Here is an 18,603-nt window from a genome sequence, read left to right as displayed (position 1 = left end):
CCTGTTTGCCTTCATAAGGTTCACACAGCATCTGGCCCATTATAAATAACATGCAAAGCTTGTGTGTCAGACATAGGGTCTGTACCTGACACTGTGCTTGAGAGGCCCAGAACTAGAACAGGGATTGGTTGCTACCCAGACCCAGCAGGGCTTTGAAGCACATGGGCTCCAGCAGTTGGGTCTGTTCACAACAGCCTGGTCTCCAGAAAAGAGGACAGAGCCAAGTTGTGACATACAAGGTCTAAAATAAACAATTTGCATCAATAATCCCAAGATCCACATCACTGATTTCTCCTCCAATTGGAAGCCAACCTTCAAAGTCCAAAAATCTGCTGCTTTTCAAGTGTAGGGGCAAAAATATGTTTCTTTCCATTATACTGGACTGTTAACAAAAGTCCTGCCCCGGGAAACAGACTATCCGTCAGAAGATCATCTGCAAATCTAGGAGATACATTATACTATCATACTAATAACAATGCAATTTTTAAATATAAAGATCCTTTATTTTAAAATTTGGAAAGAGTTGAAAGAACCAGATGAAACCTAAACATAACTATTCCACTGAGGTTAGAAATAAGAGTAAACATCATTCTTTTGAACCTATTCTGCTGTAGCAGTATCCATCTCATGTGACTTAGTGTTTGTGATTCAACACTAAAAGCTCGTCACCAACTTCTAAAATAGAAAAACAAGATAAAGAGAGTATTGAAAATGCAAAGAGGAGGTGGTCAATGAGAAGCAATTCTTCATGACCCTAGTCTTACTATGTTCCACATACAACATGAACTTAGGAGGCAAAACGGAGTTAAGGAAAAAGAAAATGTGTTCACTATGTTGGACTATTAGGAATGAAATAAAATACTAAAATTGTCAAATAAGTGTAGAAAAAAACTCATTTTGCAAGCTATTCATCCTTAAAAATGCTCCAGAGATTTTGGCAGTAGAATGGTGTGACAGAATGTAATTTTGAAGTGAAGATAGGAAAGGTTTACTCTGCATCACTTGATATTTTGCCTCAGTTTGAGTTCAAGAAATAGATTTTTAAAAAATTATTCTACTGCCATAAGTATAGGTGCTGACTCTGGCAGTGCTCCGGGGCTGGAGCACTCAAACAAAAAAAAATTGTGGGTGCTCAACACCCACCAACCACAATTATTCACCTCCCTCGCTCATCAGCTAATGGTGGGCAGCACCACCACCACCCAACAGCTGCTGGGGGGGGCACAACCACCAAACAGCTGATAGGGGGCAGCACTGCCACCAAACAGCTGTTCAGAGTCTCGGGGAGGGATTTGGGGGAGGGCAGAGTGCCGCAGGTGAGTGGAGGCCTCAGGGAGGGGGCGGAGTGGGGGCAGATAGAGGCAGAGCAAGGTCGGGACCTTGAGGGAGGAGGCAGAGCAAAAGCAGGGCCTTCGGGGAAGGGGCAGAGTGGGGGCAGAGCAGGGATGGAGCAACCCCAGGGAAAAGGAAAAGTCAACGTCTGTGACCATAAGGTATTTCTTTGTAATCCTTTTTGGCCAGACGAAGCAAGGTCTTAAACTCACCTCGATGGCATTTCTCTGTCTTCCTATTGCATTCAGCAGTAAAAAGCAATAAAGGAAGCAAGAGAAACAGGGGAAAAAGGGAAAAGAAACAAGACACCAGTGGTTGAGGGCTAGTTGTTTGGAACTGGAGTTAGCTGACAAATAAAACATTGATTTGATTATATTTTTGTGAATAAAAACATTAAGTTCCACTTGCTATGAATCATGGGCCCATTTTGTTCGTTGTTCATGTTATTCAGACATCTGTGGGGTAGTATCTGTGAAAGTGTTCATGAGTCTCAAAAGTTTCATGAACAATGATGTGTCCAAATATTCCTTCTGGAAGTGTGTTTGTGGATTGCTATTCAGTCGCCCAGGTTAGGTGGCAGAAATAAAACCATGTGACTTAGATGACCGACAACACAACAGCAGACTAGCAAGTAGTCAGTGAACAATTCATAAACAACCCATGGTTTGAAAATTATTCACCCAAGCTATTCACCAAATACTTGCAATAATCAACAGAGCTGAGGAACATTAGGAACAGTTCACAAATGATTGGCAGGCCAAGGAAAGAGGGTAGATTTGTAGCTAATATTTGGCTAGATTTTGACTCGTTCTAATACAGCCATGTGAGGAGATAGGCCACCTGTCCTGCTGTATTAGGGCTGCTCATGGTGCAGTCTGGTTCCTGTAAGAAGCATAGCCTCAGCATGGCTGTATCTCCCCTCTACAAGCAAATGGTTGGGTTGGGGCAGGAAGTGGGCAGAACTTTTGCTCATTCCCCCTGGATACCCTGGCAGGGTAAAAAAAGGAGCAGAGGAGAAATTGTGACTCTGAGTCATAATCCCTTCATAGGGCTTCTCTGGGGTGGTGTGGGCTTCCTGCCCACTTATGGCTTACTCCATACTGAGCTTAAAGGTCCATTCAAGGCTCAATGTAGCCTATAATTTATTATGTGCAGTTTGTGTTTGGGGTGGTTAAAAGTGAAGTATAGAGGAGTGTACAGGGAAGTATAGAGAAGTATAGGAAAGACTCTAGCCTCATAAAGGGATGGAGAACCATATATCATCTAAAATAGGGGTTCTGCAGCTTTCTCACTGTGTTAGCATCTTATTAGACAGATTGTCTTGTGGCCCGCGCAACCTCCCAGTCATGATAACATGGACTACCTCCCCGCCATTCGCAATCATACGATTCCTGTGGCAACTATAGCAAGTAGTTACCTGGAAAAGTAGGATTAGGAAAGGATTTGATGTGCTCTTTGTTTCTTTTAATTCAATTTAGCAGCTAGAAGCAAGGCAGAGGAGACAGTCAGCACCATGTGGCCAGTCAGCTCTCACAGACCACAGTCAAGTGCTCTGTGGGCCACCAGTGCTCCATAGAGGATGAACTGGGAACCACCCATCTAAAATGTCTTTTCCTACACAAGCCCATCTTGTGGTGGGGTTGCCAAGGAAGAAGGAAAATGTTCCCAGTGTGTACTATACTCCAGCAATCCCCACCAGCATAATGGCCCCCTAGTGGCTGAAGCAGCCCCTAGCATTCCTGGGATCAGGAATGTGGGAATGTAAAAAAGTGGTGCAAAACTACTTTTGCCCCTGCTTATGTGGTGATCACTGTTCTCGTCAACCTGAACTGTAATGGTCACCTTCCATTAGAAGTGAATATTGGATGCATAATACACCTTGGGGTATTCATAATGAACAGAGCAAATGTCCAGATTAAGCCTAATGAGGCTTTGGACGTTATTTGCTGAACACTGACAGTGCTGTTCAGAATGCTGTTCAAGGAAGATAGGATCACTGCTTCAAGATGCTTACAATTTAAGTATAATCATCTGTTCTCCACAAAGAATGAAAGAGGAATCTTGGTGGGGCTTCAGGTTAGCACTAACCAAAGTGATTTTTTTAAACTTCTTTAAAAATGAAGTTTAGATGCTGGGTGTTTGAAACTTCATTGCCTACCAAGACTGTACATAATATCCATAGAAAATCCAGGACTTCAGTGGGAGTTTTGTAAGTAAATTGACAACAGTGTGTATTTTACCTGAGCAAGAACTGTAGGATTTAGTCTCAAGTATGTGGTCATGAGGAGAGCTGTAGAAAAAACAGATTTTTCAGTTCAGCAGCTGAACCAAAATATTGGGGGGGGGGGGGATTTTATTTTGGTCAAACAAAACATTGTGTTCAACCCAACAAGAAATGCTTCTTTTCATTTTTTAGGCTTTTTTAACCTTTCTTTTAAAAATGTTCAATAAAATTTCAGTGAGATAATTTCAAATGGAAAAGTCAAAACACTTGCTTTCAAAAATGTGTAAATGAAACATTGTCAGTATTTGGGGGGATGGGGGTGTTTGGTTGGTTTGTTGCCTTCTGACCAAAACAATTTGGTGAATTTGACACAAATGTGCAAAATGTTTCAGTCAACCCAAATCTTCATTTTTCAGCCAAAAAGAAAAAAAGGTTCCTCAGAAAAATTATTCCCAGCTCTAGACATGAGTACATTAAAAAACAAAAACTCAACACATGATACAGAGTTCCACAGACAGTGTTTTCAAGGGAAAGTGAATGTGTATCCATTTGTATTGGCCAAAGAATGATTGTACTGTTGGAAATGGGGCGTACTGTGTAACAAATTGCGCTGTTCAAACCTGTTAGAACAAGCATCTAGAAAACTTGACAGGAGCACTGAAATTATTTTGACATAAGGATAACAGCCAAAAATGTATCAAGCCAGTTCAAAACTTCTGCATGCAGGTGTATCCACTGCTGACAGGCGAGCAGAGGGGAAGGCCTGGTCTACACTACGAGTTTGTTGGATTTAGCAGCTTTAAATCGAATTAACCCTATAGCCGTCCACACAACGAAGCCATGTTTTTTTACATAAAGGGCTCTTAAAACCGATTTCTGTACTCCTCCCCAACGAGGGGATTAGCGCTGAAATTGACATCGTCGTTTCGAATTAGGGTTAGTGTGCACGCAATTCGAAGGTATTGGCATCCGGCACAGTGCACCATTGTGACCGCACTCTGAACTCAGATGCGCTGGCCAGGTGTACAGGAAAAGCCCCGGGAACTTTTGAATCTCATTTCCTGTTTGGCCAGGCGAGCTCATCAGCATAGGTGACCATGCAGTCCCAGAATCGAAAAAGAGCTCCAGCATGGACGGAACGGGAGGTATTGAATCTGATCGCTGTACGGGGAGAGGAATCCATGCTATCAGAACTATGTTCCAAAAGATGAAATGCCAAAACATTTCAAAAAATCTCCGAGACCATGAGGGAAAGAGGTTGCAGCAGGGACACAACACAGTACCGCATGAAACTTAAGGAACTCAGACAAGTGTACCAGAAAACCAAAGAATCAAACAGACACTCCAGGACAGAGCCCCAGACATGCTGCTCTATGCCGAGCTGCATGCAATTTTAGGGGGGGGCCACCACCACTACCCCACCCCTGTCCATGGACTCCGATGATGAGGTACTCTCTGCCATGCCTGAGGATTTTGCGGACGGGGAAGATGAGGAGGAGGACAAGCTTGAGAAGAGCACACAGCACACCGTTCTCCCTGACAGCCAGGATCTTTTTATCATCCTGACTGAAATACCCTCCCAACCCAAGGAAGCCAGAGAAGGGACCTCTAGTGAGTGTACCTTTTAAAATATTATACATGTTATAAAAGCAAGTGTTTTTTAATGATTAAGTAGGCCTGAGGACTTGGGATGCATTCGTGGCCAGTACAGCTACTGGAAAAGTCTGTTAATGTGTCTGGGGATGGAGTGGAAATCCTCCAGGGACATCTCCATGAAGCTCTCTTGGAGGTACTCCAAAAGCCTTAGCAGAAGGTTTCTGGGGAGAGCAGCCTTATTCTGTCCTCCATGGTAGGACACTTTACCACGCCATGCTAGTAGCAAGTAATCTGGTATCACTGCATGACAAAGCCTGGCAGCATACGGTTCCGGTGTTTGCTGGCATTCCAGCAACATCCATTCTTTATCTCTCTGTGTTATCCTCAGGAGAGTGATATCATTCATGGTAACCTGGTTGAAATAGGGGAATTTAATTAAGGGGACATTCAGAGGTGGCTGTTCCTACTGGGCTGTTTGCCTGTGGCTGAAAAGAAATCCTCCCCGTAGTTAGGCACGCGGTGGGGAGGGGGGCCATTGGCACTGAGCTGTTCGCGTTTGGCTAGCAGGGATCTTCTCTGATACCAGTCACGCGGTGGGGTGATGGGCAAAGCAATCATCCCAGAGAATTGGATGGTGGGGGGTTAGTTTGGTTTCTGCTGCTGCACATTAACAGGAAAACTGCAGCACTAAATGGCTAACTCAACAGAAGCTGAAAGACTACGGCTTACCATGGCTGCCTGCACGCCGAATTCTGATGCCCGGCACTGCGTGTGTGATCTCTAACACCAAAGCCACAGGCACTCAATATAAGATGCAAAATGCTACCTTGTACCAAAATCACATGTGCTATGTAATGTGAATAGTGTTGTTCATCGTGAAAGAGTATAGCCATTGTTCTGTAAAATGTATCTTTTTAAATACTTCACTCCCTTTTTTTCCTCCAGCAGCTGCAAATGTTTCAAGCCTCCCTCTTCTGTCCCAAAGGCTATTTCAGATAAGGCGGCGAAAAAAACGCATGCGCGATTAAATGTTCTCTGAGCTCATGCAGTCGTCCGGCACTGACAGAGCTCAGCAGACTGTGTGGAGGGACACAATAGCAAAGTACAGGAAAGTGGCCGATGAACGTGAGGAGAGGAGGCATGAGGCAACGCTGGGGCTACTGCGGGATCAAATGGACATGCTCTGGCGTCTGGTGGAGGTTCATGAATGGCAGCAGGATCACAAACTGCCGCTGCAGCCCCTGTTTAACCGCCCTCCCTCCTCCCCAAATTCCATCGCCTCCTCACCCAAACGCCCAAGAACGTGGGGGCGGGGAGGGTCCGGGGAGGCAACCACTCCACCCCAGTGGACAGCCCAAGCAACAGAAGGCTGTCATTCAACAAGTTTTAAAGTGGCTTTTTCCTTCCCTCCTACCCTCCTTCCACACCCCACCCGGGCTACCTTGTGAGTTATCTCCCTATTTTTATAATCAATTAATAAAGAATACATGTTTTTTAAATGATAGTGACTTTATTTTCTTTGCAAGCAAGCTGTGATTGAAGGTGGGAGGGAGGGTGGCTTACAGGGAATTTAGAGTCAACCAAGGGGGCTGGTTTTCATCAAGGAGAAACAAACAGAAGTGTCACACAGTCCCCTGGCCAGTCATGAAACTGGTTTTCAAAGCTTCTCTGATGCGCAGTGCTTTCTGCTGTGCTCTTCTAACTGCCCTGGTGTCTGGCTGCGTGTATTCAGTGGCCAGGCAATTTGCCTCAACCTCCCACCCCGCCATAAACATCTCCCCCTTACTCTCACAGAGATTGTGGAGCACACAGCAAGCAGCAATAACAATGGGAATATTGGTTTCGCTGAGGTCTGAGCGAGTCAGTAAACTGCACCAGCAACCCTTTAAACGTCCAAATGCACACTCTACCACCATTCTGCACTTGCTCAGCCTATAGTTGAACAGCTCCTTACTACTGTCCAGGATGCCTGTGTACTGCTTCATGAGCCAGGGCATTAAGGGTAGGCTGGGTCCCCAAGGATAACTATAGGCATTTCAACATCCCCAACAGTTATTTTCTGGTCTGGGAAGTAAATCCCTTCCTGCAGCTGTTTAAGCAGACCAGAGTTCCTGAAGATGCGAGCGTCATGAACCTTTCCCGGCCATCCCACGTTGATGTTGGTGAAACGTCCCTTGTGATCCACCAGTGCTTGCAGCACCATTGAAAAGTACCCCTTGCGGTTTATGTACTGGCTGCCTTGGTGGTCCGGTGCCAAGATAGGGATATGTGTTCTGTCTATAGCGCAACCACAGTTAGGGAATCCCATTGCAGCAAAGCCATCCACTATGACCTGCACATTTCCCACAGTCACTACCTTTGATAGCAGTAGCTCAATGACTGCATTGGCTACTTGCATCACAGCAACCCCCACAGTAGATTTGCCCTCTCCAAATTGATTACTGACTGACCGGTAGCTGTCTGGCATTGCAAGCTTCCACAGGGCTATTGCCACTCACTTGTGAACTGTGAGGGCTGCTCTCATCTTGGTATTCTTGTGCTTCAGGGCAGGGGAAAGCAAGTCACAAAGTTCCATGAAAGTGCCCTGTGACAGGGTCGGGCCAGATGGCTACAGGAGAGTAATAGAAGGCAGATATATTAGCCCCAGGTTAAGTAGGTCATTTTTATAAAGCTTCTTTCATCCTAAAGGACCCCACAGCATTTTAAAGACTTTGGGCCAATTCCTCAGTCCTACTTCTGACACAGAGGGGACTTAAAATTTCCCTAAGTAGGCAGCATGAGGTATCTTCAGTTGGGAAAGAGCCAGCATGGCTCTACATCAGTAGTTCCTGGCTCTTCCAGTATAGACAGCAAGCCATGAGCTGGAGGAAATTGTGTCCAGAGCATGCTGTACTCCAGCAATCCCCACCACTATAATGGCCCCCTCCTGGCAGAACAACCCCAGAATTCCTGGGGATCAGGGAGTTTGGAAAAAGTGGTGAAAAGCTACCTTTGCCCCTGCTTGTATGTTGAGTGCCTGAGAATCTGACCCTTTACAGCAGTGATACTCAGACTGAGGCTCGCAAGCCACAAGTGGCTCTTTAATGTGTCTCCTCCGACTCTTTGCAGCACATATTAAAACACTGTGTGATTTAATTATTAACCAATCTAAGTTATTAACCAGCCATGATGCTCTTACTATGTTATTAACCAACTGTAGCAGATAAAATAATAATACTTGATCAGTCATTTTGCTGTGAGAATTATAGTAAATGAAACAATGAATTCACACTACTGTGGCTCTTTTGGGTAATGCTGATCACTGATTTGGCTCCTAAACCATTGAGGTCTGAGTATCACTGCTTTACATATAAGCCTGCCAACCGTTTAAAATGAAGATATATCTAGGATGGAATGTGATCATATTTAACATTACAATAAACACTGCTCATAGACTTTAAGGTCCGAAGGGACCATCATAGTCATGTAGTCTGACCTCCTGCACATTGCAGGCCACAGAACCTCACCCACTCCTGTAATAGACCCCTAACCTCTGGCTGAGTTACTGAAGTCCTCAAATCATGGTTTAGAGACTTCAAGTTACAGAGAATCCACCATTTACTGTAGTTTAAATCTGCAAAGGCCTATGTGACTCCCTAGCACCCCAATATTCACCACTATCATGTAATTAGGATATGTTTTGTATAAAGTATGCCTTGTGAGATATCATTCTAAAAGTCTTGATCTGCTAGACATTAATATCTCATTGGGTTGTATGTGCTACCGTTGTATGTGAAGTTATGAAGTTTAGCTATGTATGTGTTACTGAAACATCTTGTGAGGTTGAAAACACCCGCAAGCAGCCTTTCAGGTACAACAGTAAAAAGCCCAGACAATGTTAATGGCTTATTGAGGAAATGCACACAAGCACAAGGATTACCCCAGGAACTGTGTACAATAGAAACCTCTCGGAGATAGCACTACACAATGGGAACTGTTTGACTCAGGTCACAGCAAAAGAGCTTTCCAGCAAGTGCGAAGAAGATATAAAAGGGGCAAAATGACATAATGATAGTACCTCACTCTCCCTACAACAACACACCTGGAAACACCTGAGGGGCAAGGACTGAACTGTGGGAAGTGATAGTTCCAGGCTAGAGGGATTTTGAGCCTATGTATGAAAACCTGGGAAAGCCAAGGCAACTTATGCCTTAAGAATCTGCCAGCCTGTTTATCATTCAGGATGAGACTTTGCTAATTCATATCCTACCTATCTAGTGTGTTAAGTGCAGTTTGTGGTTTTATTTATTTACTAAGGTAATCGGATTTGATCTGTTTGCTATAATTTATAATCACTTAACATTTATCTTTTGTAGTTAAGAAACTTGTTTTCTTTTGTGTAAAACCAGTGTGTTTGGAAATTATAACTTGGGGCAGAAAGCTGTTGCATATCTCTCTCCACACTGAGGGAGGGGGTGAATTTTCTGAGTTTACACTGTACAGTTTCCTGTGCAGTGCAAGACGGTATAATTTTGGGTTTACACTCCAGAGGGGTGTGTGGCATGCAACTGGGAGGTGCCTTAGCTGAGCCTTCCCATGCAGAGCTGATCTCAGCATCTGTGTGTGAAGCTGCAGTGGGGTGTGTCCCTATCTGTGCGTATGCTGGTGAAAGAGAAAGCTTGGAGACCTTGATAACTTATCACAGCACCACAGTGTGAAAGGGAGCCCAGGCTAGTGGTCAGGCGGGCTCACTGGTACCTCAGTTCCAAGTGGCACCCTGGGGGAACCCATCACAGCCTGATCCTCCAGCCAGGCTGCTGGGCTTTGTAGCTCACGAATCACATATCAGAGAAACTGAATACCTCTGCCTTCCCACTGAGACTTTAGCACAAATCGTTCTGGATCAGCAATGGCCATTACAACCATCTTATCACCTTCACCCTAATAGGAGAAAATTAAACCATCCAGAGGATAACATAACCAGTTGCAATAAGCAGCTTGAGTTATCAAAAAAGAAAAAAAGATCATGCCACACAAACTTGATTGAAATATTAATAGATGACGACAGTGATATAAAATTTTGTACAGTTGGATTTTTAGTAAACCATTTGATACAGTAGCTTGTGAAATTTTACAGTCAGCATTAATTCAGATGAGTTTAGATATGAAACTGGACTGAAACCAGACGTTAGGGTAATAAACAAAAGACACTGATAAACAATAATAGTGTATTAGGTTGGGAGAAAGTGGCTAATGGGGTTACTGCAGATATTGGAGTTACGTCTTGTCTTATTTAACAGCTTCATGCATGTTATTGGAATTCTCCTATTTTGTCAGGGATGTACATGTGGACCACAGGTGACAGGAAAATGGTCTAGCTAAAAGGGCACTGCACTTCAGGAAACATGGCTTCAGTTCCCAGCTCAGCCACTGACTTCCCAAGAGACGTTGGCCTGTCACTTAACATACCCTGTATATCAATTTTCTGTCTGTAAAAATAGAGAAAGTAATTCTGAATCTCACAAATCTGTTGTGATCTTAGAATCCATTGATGATTGCGGGGTAATCCATCATTATAGTGATGGGAGCCATAGGTACCTAGATAGATAGTGGGGTTTTTTTTACAGGACTGTGAGCCAGGAACCCTTGAGTTCTAATCCTGACACTATCACTGAATTACTGTATGGTCTTGCCAATTTTTGAACATTTCTGAGGGGCTAATTCTTCACAGTCCTGAACCACAGGTAGTCTGTCACCAGAACATATGCACCAAGGTGGGTGTAAAGCACTACCATTTCACACTCACTTTACAGAAGTGTAAATGGCTCAAGGCACTGAAGAATTCATAGAATCATAGAATATCAGGGTTGGAAGGGACCTCAGGAGGTCATCTAGTCCAACTCCCTGCTCAAAGCAGGACCAATCCCCAACTAAATCATCCCAGCCAGGCCTTTGTCAAGCCTGACCTCAAAAACTTCTAAGGATGGAGATTCCATCACCTCCCTAGGTAATGCATTCCAGTGTTTCACCACCCTCCTGGTGAAAAAGTTTTTCCTAATATCCAACCTAAACCTCCCCCACTGCAACTTGAGACCATTACTCCTCGTTCTGTTATCTGCTACCACTGAGAACGGTCTAGATCCATCCTCTTTGGAACCCCCTTTCAGGTAGTTGAAAGCAGCTATCAAATCCCCCCTCATTCTTCTCTTCCACAGACTAAACAATCCCAGTTCTCTCAGCCTCTCCTCATAAGTCATGTGTTCCAGTCCCCTAATCATTTTTGTTGCCCTCCGCTGGACTCTTTCCAATTTTTCCACATCCTTCTTTTAGTGTGGGGCCCCAAACTGGAAACTGTACTCTAGATGAGGCCTCACCAATGTCGAATCGAGGGGAATGATCACGTCCCTTGAACTGCTGGCTATACCCCTACTTATACATCCCAAAATGCCATTGGCCTTCTTGGCAACAAGGGCACATTGTTGACTCATATCCAGAGTCCTCATTATGCCTTGGGTCTCAATTTCCTCATCTGTAAAATGGAAGTATTAATCCTCACCTACTACCTCAGAAAATGAAGTGGGAACTAATATATTAATGATTATAAATCACTATGAGATCCTCAATAGGAGGTACAATTATTTCTAATGGGAAAAGTGCATTTTTCCCATTCTTCTCATAATTCCCAAATGGATGAACTCTTAAACTTTTCAAAAAATTCAGCCAGAGTTGAAACCTATGGAAAGTTATGAGTGACTGAAAAGCAGCAGGTTAAAAATAATGGTATTTTTATACAGGTGGAAAACTTTCCTTTCCCCACAAAAACCTGTTTTTGCTGAAAAATGACAGTTTCTCTCCAGAAATGATAACTTTCTACCATAGGCAAATTCATAAAATCCAGGCTTGAGATTGCTGCCCAGAAAAACTGTTTGTAATTGATTAGATATGGCCAAACTTTATTGTGTATCAAATTTGTGAATCTTCATGAAAATACCAGTTTTCACACATATCTATTTGTAAAATGGAAGCTAGTATTTCCTTCAACTCTAGAGCCCTGATTCAGCCAGGTAAATATTTAGACATATGCCTAACTTTAAGCACTTCAACACAGTCAAATGCATAAACATCTTTCTGAGTCAGGACCCAGAATCAGTGCTCCTGTGAAGTTCTGGCATTCTTTGTGTGCTGATGGTATTTCATTATCCTTGGCAGTTAGTAATACCAGATACACCTGCTTCGAACTGCTTAACACTTCAGTTAAGAAATCAGATATAGTTGTTCTTGGGGATAAAATTACAGGACGTGTATTTACCATGAATCTGTGGAGAGCTGAGTAAATTCCATTTTGCACACAGAATCTGTGAAGCTTGTCCTGGGAGAGTTTATTCTGTTATGCACATAGAGATGGAATTCCTGTTGGTTTAAATCTTTTCTACAACATTAGCGACTAGGTATGGGATAACTGGCAACCAAGGTCTCATTTATCAGGCTATCCACTCTGACAAGGAGGTTAGGTTAATCATTAAAACTTTGCTTCTCCTCTCTCTCCAGGTCTCCTGGGCTTCATTTAATGCTGCAGACAGATGGCACTGAGGAAATTCAGGTGCTGGTTGATGAGATTTTGGGGGTTTTTAAAATGTGGTTCCTAGAATTTTTCAAATAGATTAAGTCCAATTGTAAATCATTCTTGTTCCCGGCCCTGTGTTCTTTATTGGCCCCCTAATGCTTACACAGAAGAATTGATCCTTCAAAAGTAATCACACTTCATGAGGGAAGTTAGTCTTTTGTCATTAGAATGCCAGGCACCATCTGCTGTAATACCATGTCAAAAAGGAAACAAACAGTCAGATGTTGTAACTGGTTAGTTATCAAGTGAAACCTAGTGTAGTTTTTCTGATTAGCATATAATTAGTCATCTACCAAATCTATATTCTTACTGGATTCTCTCACTCTTTTTTTAATTCAAGAGTGAGACACATATCACTATTGCATTTGAGACAAGGCCACAAATATTTTGAGTGAAGAACAACCTAGAATAATTTAATTTCACCACCATTCTTTATTTCTTTTTCTCTCCATTAGCAAATGATCATTTCTGTAGCTCAAATTGATGTGATGTTGTTTTAAAGATAGAGGAAAGGTAAGAAATACAATACAATGTCTCTTCTGTCACACATCATATGGTGGTTGACTGGCCTCCTTTTTCAGTCACACAGACTGGAAATTGGAAATTTGGTGTCCTTGTAATGGGGTTTACAAACCCCATACTGGACAAACAAGGGGATAAGGAGCTGCTCTGGGCTCAGCCAGCTGCACCCCGCCATACCCACAAGACATGCACAGGCTGGAGGAGGAGTTCAAAGGGAAGCAGAACAGCTCACTTGGGGGTAGACCCAGTCGTGAGCTGGAGCCGGTTCGCACCGGTTCGCGCAACCTGGTTGTTACATTTAGAAGCCGGTTTAGAACTGGTTGTTAAAGGGTGGGCAGACTCCAGCCCGCGGGCCACATCTGGCCCGCAGGACCATCCTGTCCTGCCCGCCTGGGCTCCCGGCTGGGGAGGCTCCCCTTGAGAATCCCTTTTTACTCAGCCGGCGGCACTCCGGATCTTCGGCGGCACTTGGGCTGCGGGTCCTTCACTTGCTCCTGGTCTTCAGCGGCACTTCGGCTGCGGGTCCCTCAGTGCCGCCGAAGACCCGGAGTGAATGAGGGACATGCCGCCGAAGACCCAGAGCAACTGAAGGAACCAGTTCTTCAGATTTTGGCAGCTCATCACTGGGTAGACCAAAGAAGAGAACAGACCTTCAATCCTCAGCTCCTGAGAAAAGGGCTGAGGGAAGGTAGGATCTTTCCAACAACCACTGCCGAAGACCCTGCTCTGAGGAAGAGAGGGTCTGATTCCCATATGCCCTGAGAAGGAGGTATTCTCCCCCCAGCCCCCATTTAAGGACAATCCCAGAAAGGGAGAGATTTTGCAGTTACTTGGCTGGAGGTCCAAGTTACAGGAAGAGGCAGGTTATTGCAGAGGCAGAGCTGCCAGGGCTGCAGACCCCAGGTGGGAAGAGAGCTGTCATGCCATCCCTGGCCTGAGGAGTTGCCAAGTGATGAGTTGACCCTTTGCAGTCCTACAGATACATGCTCTTTCCTCAAGTCTCAATCTCTCCTCATGAGCTCTTGTCACAAATTAATCCCTGCTGTTTCTTTTCAGTCTGTCACAAAAGAGTTGTTGTGCATGGTGCAAATGGAGTATGTTTTAGAAGGATAGGTACAACTGGAACTGTAAACTCATTCAGGGTAGAAAACCCAAGAGGAGAATTTAATTAAAGGTTATGTTTTAAAACATCAAAATTAAAAAAAACCTAACCCATTATTGTAGGTAAAAAAAGTGAGAGTGAGGATAAACAAATATTATTTACAGATTAAAGGCAGTCTTTACAAAAAATGGGGAAAACAGGAAAAAATGAGCTGAAGGATTTTATGGCAAAATCCATTCTGGCCCCATTGAACAGCCACTGATTTCAGTTGAGCTGAGATTCCATACTTTGAACTGTATTAGGCCTCATTTACAATGGGATTTCAGTCAGCAGCACAGTTGCTCCACTGCATAAATGTTACCTTTCTTATTTGGGAGCATTTTACTTCAAACTAGCGTACCCGAGGGCAGGGCAACAGAAAAATTAGGCCCTGGTACAGATAGAGTGCACAATGCAACACGTTTTCCACCACTGGAGTGTACACTGGTTCATTTGCAGTGGTGCATCTTACTCCACAGTTTCAAACCAGAGTAAATTTTACTCTTCCAAACCTCACTGCACCAGTACAATCTATTTCCGCTGGGGGTTTGCACTGGAGCAGGTACACTGGCACAGTTATACTGAAATCCTACTGTAGACAAGGCCCCAGTATAATGGATCACTGTCAGAAAGTTTCAGAACTATTTTCTGTTTGATTTGATGTGCCTGGTGATACTAAAAATACTAAGTGCTTGTCAGTATAATTATTTCAGTTTACACAGTGAAGAACCTTTGTACCAGCTTCTGCAATTTTAACTCCATGATATCAGTTTATATAGTGTAGGGCTTAAATCCAGGATGCCACTTTGCGCAGCATATATTTTAACTCCAGGATATCAGTTTATACAGTGGGGAAGTTAGCTACAGGGTAGAGGTAAATTTGAGAGTTGAAATTGACCGTTTTGATATTGCTCAATTTGATAGTGGTTTTATTTACCTTTTAAAAATTATTATTTTAGCCTGTTTTGGTTCTTGTTTCTTCTTTAGGCAACTTGCAAAATGTATTCTACTTTTGTTCTCTAAAGGTGACATGAAGGGATAAAAGTTTCATGTTTATGATCTTTTTGGCTTTCTTATAAAGGAGACTTCCACCTGCCCCAGCCCTCCGAAGTATTTTTTCTGCTTGCTTTATCTATTTGAAACTGGAGAAGTTCTATCAATAATAGCACTGCTGAAATTGTGAAATAGCAAACTACTTCTGTTGAAAAGTGACTATGAAGGAGGCCTTCACATCAGAAATATTGGTTCATTGGGGTTTCACCTGACTTATCCCAGTTTTACAGACGCAAGAGGTTTCGATGTTTGGGATAAGAACAGGACCGGCTCTAGGTGCCAGCAAAGCAAGCACATGCTTGGGTCGGCACAATTCCAGGGGCGGCATTCCGGTCACCCTTTTTCTTTTTTCTTTTTTTGGCTTGGGCAGTTGCGCTCTTGGAGCTTAGGGCGGCAAATTTTTTGCTTGGGGCAGCAAAAAACCTATAGCCAGCCCTGGATAAGAAATGTGCATTATGCCTCCTCGTACCCAGCCCCTGAATGATCCAGTCCTATTGGAACCACTTTATTTCAGAATTTTTTCATTTCTTTGTCCCTGTTTAAATATTGCCCAAGACCGCCAATGTCACAGCTGTGCTGTGAGCAGTCGGACCTAGTAGACAGCACCAGAGTCCATAGTCATGAGACAGGAGTCAAGATTTGGCTGGGTAAAGATACCAGGAGATCAGAACCATGAGTCAGGCTGGGTCATGATGCCAGGGGTCAGAGGCAGGAGAGAAACTGGAGATCTGAACCACAAGTCAGATGCCAGGAGTCACACCAAGTCAGGATGCCAGGAAATCAAGCCAGAACAAACAGGAGCCCAGTTGTTCAGACAGCTTCCTGTTCCTGCTGCTGGCTTAACTAGGACCATAAGGCAAATCAGGGGCTCTGGGATTCTGCCAATTGGACCTTGGGGCAGAGCATCACATTGGGGCTGGGCTTCAGGGGTCCCACGTAAGCAGCTGTCAGCAGGCTGCCAGCTGGAGAGGTGGTGCATGGCCACTCCCATGAACCCGGCAGAGCTGGGTTTGAGACCTGTATGTCATGACATTAAATCTGGTAGCTGTTCTGTACCATACCATGAGAAATAAGTTTCAGCCCAGCAAGTAGCTTTCTGTATCATAGAAACTCAACCATCAATGATATCTGTTAGCACCTCGGTTGGAAATCTCAGCAGAGAGGCCAAGGACTGAGCATGACAACTGAACTGCCCTCTCCACCCTGAAGGTGCTCCCTAGTGGAGCAGGGCAACAAAACCATTTGCAATACAATAACACTAACCACATAATTTGAAACTCGATGGAGAATTTCAGCCATTGATGCTTCCAGTTTGATATTTTTATGAGCACTAAATACTCTTAGAAACTACAGAACAGGAGAAGTAAAAGCATGATTATTCCACCAGGATTTCAAAAAGTTTCAGAGTTAAACTAAAATCTCATCACTACTCTGACAGTAGGTCACTGGCAGAGAGTAGTGGAATAGCGGGGAAAGCAAGACTAGTAGACAACACATCCGCGAGCTGTGAACCGATTTAGGCAGTAACTGTAGTTACATCAGTGATTGCTTTGGCCTTCTACAATGGCTCTTGTTCATACTAAAGTAATGATGTGTTAAGATTGTACAGGATACTGGGGGTGTTTTTTACATTCACTATTCCTCCTGTAAACCTCTTTATATATAGGGAGATCAGTCGAGTTTTCAGGACTCATCCTTGCTAGCTGTCTGTGAGTCATACAATTTGCTACCAGGTAAAACTCCTGTCTGATGGGATTATAAATTAGCTCCTTCCTTTGCAGGAAGATGGCTAGAAAGCAGTACTGGAAAATACAACTGCATTTCTAGACTAGTGTCTTGTATAGAGATTTCAGACATGTTAAACATCCATTGTTTGGTAAATGTGCTAGTCCTAATCCCTCAGATGTTCCTAAACCCCCAGATGCTATTTTGACTGACAGATCACATGACTCACATTCAGACAAACATGGAAAGAATAAACTGAGTGTTTGTCAGATGTTATCCACTCCTACTGAATCAATGCTAGCAAATTTATAAATTCAAATCTGTACAAAGCTCTTTTTAAAAAAAAGAAAATATTTTTAATCTAAATGAAAATTCTGGGTTTTTTCTTTAAATATCAATTCTGTATTCTGCTTGGAGCAAGGTATAGGGGCAACTCAAAAAGGCTGGCCTAAGACTTTCAAAAATACCTATTAATTATGCAGGCCTTCATTTTAGAGTGACACTTAGGGCCTGGTTTTCAGAGGCTGAGCACCTCCAATTCCCATTGTTTCACCTAGGAAAATCAGAGCCAATGTATCTCTTAAGGACGACTGCTGAGAAAGGCATCTTTAACAAATCTAGAGTCCTTAGATAATTTTGTTCCCTGGCAATCTGGTTTTAGGGCAGGGTGTGGCACAGAGCTGCAGTAGTCTTGTTGGATGACAGTGTTCTCCAGCAATGGATGAAAATCAAGTGGCCACGCTGATTTTTCCGGCCCAACCATCTATCAGTAATCTCTTACTGGGGCTCAGTGCAGATCCTAAAGGGGAGAGATGGAACTGCTCTTTGGCGACTCCTTTTGTTTAAGGGAGGAAGCACACAGCAGCTTTAGGCAACTTTTTATCAGCCCTGAGGGCTCCCTTGTGTGCCGTAAAGTCCTATTTGGTCATCCCTACTCATTCAGCATGTATGCGAGGGTGACTACAGCAATATGGCTGAAGCTCAGTCTGGATAAGACTGAGTTTATGCTAGCAGGATGGGGGAAACAAATGGAGGAAAACACATCTACTCCTTCAATTGATGGAAAAATTCTGCCTCTTGTTAGTCAGGTGTGTAACCCGGGGGCTTGTTAGATCTTCATTTGCTCTGGAATGCCCCAGTAACAAAGCTCCTTGTACCACCTATCTGTGCTTTGCAAGAAGGTTGTATGCTTTTTCCTTTAGTTATGGACTTCCTCACAGTGATCTGTGCCTCTGGCGCCTCCAGATCTGATTACTGCAGTGTATGCTACACAAAGCTACATTTGAAGGCCATGTGGAAACTGTAGAACTGCAGAATGTAGATGTTTGCTTGCCTAATGGTGTTGCTTGAAGGCAGGGTGACCAGATGTCTCAATTTTATAGGGACAGTCCCGATATTTGGGGCTTG

General features: G+C 43.7%; 1 long non-coding RNA gene across 5 annotated transcripts in view; it reads left to right on the top strand.

The window, feature by feature from the left end:
- The window catches only part of LOC119565746, a 128,530-nt gene that overhangs the window by 9,605 nt on the left and 100,322 nt on the right, over nt 1-18,603 (top strand). For all 5 annotated transcript variants that reach the window (XR_006289383.1, XR_006289384.1, XR_005224582.1 and 2 more), the window contains exon 2: nt 12,680-12,731. This is a non-coding gene — a long non-coding RNA (uncharacterized LOC119565746). The remainder of the gene's footprint in view (nt 1-12,679; nt 12,732-18,603) is intronic.

The sequence above is a fragment of the Chelonia mydas genome, chromosome 3 (assembly GCF_015237465.2).
Source record: "Chelonia mydas isolate rCheMyd1 chromosome 3, rCheMyd1.pri.v2, whole genome shotgun sequence".
Classification (NCBI taxonomy): domain Eukaryota; kingdom Metazoa; phylum Chordata; order Testudines; family Cheloniidae; genus Chelonia; species Chelonia mydas.
This window is presented reverse-complemented; position numbering and strand designations above follow the sequence as displayed.